Source organism: Notamacropus eugenii, chromosome 5 (genome assembly GCF_028372415.1).
Source record: "Notamacropus eugenii isolate mMacEug1 chromosome 5, mMacEug1.pri_v2, whole genome shotgun sequence".
NCBI classification, from domain to species: Eukaryota; Metazoa; Chordata; class Mammalia; order Diprotodontia; family Macropodidae; genus Notamacropus; species Notamacropus eugenii.
Genome location: NC_092876.1, coordinates 380,753,364 through 380,756,789, shown reverse-complemented (window position 1 = coordinate 380,756,789; position 3,426 = coordinate 380,753,364).

The following is a 3,426-nucleotide window of genomic DNA, read 5'->3' as shown; positions in this document are numbered from 1 at the left end:
AAATTTACCTATGACCACAGAAACTGATTTTCCAATGCCCTGGTACAAATCTGAATCCCTAGCTGCTGGCTTGCCACACACTCAACTGCCCTGGTTTTCTCAAGTGACAGCACCATGAGACTACAGAATATGTGAAATCATTAAGACAAACCAGTACCTCAACCTAAGGAGGTTGAGTTAGTTCCAACAGCTACTTTCACAGAATATAATTCACAGAACTCAATTGTTAAAGATCTTTAGGGTAGTGAGTAATGGTATGCCTAATTTATAGCTGTATGTATATTCATACACCCAGAGAGTCTTGCAAATAAAATGCAAGACCCCATGGCCAAACGGACATGCAGAATAAGCCACCTGCTCCTTGTGCACCAGCAATCTGCCGTATAATGAGTCACTGAGCCCTGACGCTAAGCATCCAGCCTGCCCCGTTCTCCAACATGAGGTGATGGAAAGATTGCCAAACTTGGAGTTGTAGGAACTAAGGTTAAATCTTGATTCTACCTTTTGTAACATCTGTGTCTTAAATGATCTGGTTTCAGTTTTCTCATCTGTAAAATGATGGGGCAAAGTAGATGATTTCTGAGATCCTGTCCTAAGGTACTTATGATCCCATAATTAGATCTTGCTAATTCACCATTCTGACTTGTCAGAATTATTCCTGATCACCTCTCTCCTAGATGTAACATCCTCTCCTCTCTCCCTTCCCCTCCCCCAGAGGTCAACAAAAGTCAGATAGACCAAGTGGCTAGAGAGTAGTGCAGAGCCTCCTTCCTTAATTTCTTCTAGTTTAGGCAGCCTAAGAGTGACAAACTTCCACAGAAGACTGAGGATAACCATAGATCTGTAGGTTTTCATCTTGTTCAAGAGAATATGGCAAATTGAGGAGGCAAGCATCTCCCTGGATGCTTCACTGACCTTCATGAATAAGGACAGTGGCTAATTAGATTAGTCCAGAAACTATTCCCAAGCGCTGATAAGAAGTGCAATAAGAGTGCTGGGATAAGGTAGGGAGAGCAGTTAAAAACCTGCTTTGCTATCTATCTCCCTTGTCCATGACTACTTCCTTCTTATTTTTCTCCTCCTAAAGTGCAGAGTAGGAAAGTGGAGTGCAAGAAAGAAAAAGAGACTCTATCACTCTCCAGGCTATGTTGTCATTGTGGTCTGTACTTAGGAGCCTTTTCCTTTAAATTCTTGGAAACTGCATTCCTGCTCGTTTATTTGTCATGCTTGTGTCTGAGTTTCTGAATGCTGGGAGAAAGACTTGGGGATGGGAAGAAGATCCAAAACCCTTAAAAAGACAGGAGGCAACTTCTCCCCCTAGAACAAGCTAGGAGGGAGGAAGGGAAAAAGGGAGGGAGAGCCAAAATCAAGAGTAAGTGTAAGCTGAACACTTTTTTAACACCTGCTCTATGGCTATTCAATGGTAAGGTAAAATATTTATAAAGATAAATAAATGCAAGGTAATTTTATAATATGAAGAGGCAGAAAGCACTAACTCTTTCCCAGACTGACCTTCACCTTATTTTCCTGTACTATATATCTCCCATGCGCATACCCATATGAAAAAGACTTTAGGTTTGTGACCATCTTTTCTCACTGATCAAATCATAGGGAATCGGAGCAAAGAACTGCAGGACCTGCATTTGACTACCAGTTTTGCTTCTTACTTCCTAGCCATGTAACCTTGGGGCAAATCACTTAAACTCTCTGTACTTCAGTTTCTACATTTCTCAGATGTCTCCCAATTTTATGTCTAAGATACTATAAATGGGCAGTAGTTTACAACTATAAATCATTCATTCATATAGACAGAAATTATTTAAGACTAGTCTATAAACACCTAGGGGGCAGAGATTCTTTTTTTTTTTTTGTCTTTGTTGCCCCAGTACTTAGCATAGTATTTTTTTGATTGATTGAATCAAAGTGGAATGATGATTCTATGAAGATACATTATTCCAACATAGAAAATATATATCACTAATGATGCAATAAGCAGAGCATAGTCCTCTCCACAGTAATCTCAAAACTAAACTTCTTATAATTCCATTATGTTCCCTAGCTCCTTAGAATTTCAAGTTTCCAGGGGAAGAATAGGGTACATAAAAGATCTTTGTCAAGAAGTTGCTGGCCCCTAAGCCACAACTGAAAGAACTTTATGTAGGTGAGGCTGATTTTTAGAAGGTTTTAATTATATAAATTCCTCATTGCTAAAGTTATATGTTTGTGTTGAAGTGTTTTTTTAAATTAGTACAACAATGCCCAATGCCCAGTATCAGATGCAATTGTAGAGCTGTATTTGTTCCTCATCATATGTAAAACAGAATAGAGATTGTTTTCTCATCTGAGAGTTACTCTCAGAGCTCAGACATTCTGATGAATAAAAACCACACTGATTAATTGGTGAGTAGTGGGATCACCACTAGTCATGCAACAGATGTCCACGATGACTAGTTATACATTTGTTCTATGTTTATACTAAAAAAGAGAGGGGGCGATGGGACTCAACTGCTTTGGAAAACGGAGTTTGGGAAAGATCTCCTGTATCCACTAAAGCTTGGGAAAGTGGGGAATTAGAAAATGTTTGCAAATGTTTATTCAGGTGCCACGCTCAATGCTATAGTGAAGTATGGTATGTCTGAATTGTGGCAGGTGATGGAGTGGGAGTTGGGAAAAATAGAGGAGGTAAACGAGGTAAGGGAGAGAAGGGGAAAATGAGGTAAGGGTCCCTGGATTCATTTCAGAGGTATGAATACTGATTCAGTTCCTCTCACTTGGATGAAAACAACACCATCAATTTCACCCATTTCAGATACGTAGATGACAAGAATTCAGAGAGGCAGAGGAATGAGTGAAAAAATCATTTGTTTAGACAAATCACAGAGGATGGAGAATTGTAAATACTATTTTCATTTAAACAGTAAGAAACAAAGCAATATTATCTTTTGCAACAAGAACAATAAAGCAAACCAAGAAGAAAAATACAGATACAGATTAATATCTAAGTATCTCCCAGAACAAGATATTGTTAGATGTTTTAAATGACCAGTAGTGACCCTCACAGTAAATTCATGGAGTAGAAATTTCCAGATCCTTTTCTTTCTCCCAACATCTGGCTTTTATGGGTTGTTTTTTTAAGCTCCATGCAGATTGTACATATCTGTGAGTACACATGGATAGCTAATACGCATGAATGTTTGTGCTTTGCTGTGATTATGGTTATACTATTTTACATATTAAGGGAAGAACCAGATTGCCATGAAAGAGAATAGAATGTTTCATGATTACTTCTGAATATTTGTGTACTTTTGCTGGAGTATATTCCAAGATATCCCTTTCTAGGCAATGCATTTTCAGTATAAACTTTCTTATAGATATAGACTATTACAATAACCTTTCCTTCAAAGGCTTTAGAAACTATTATTATCT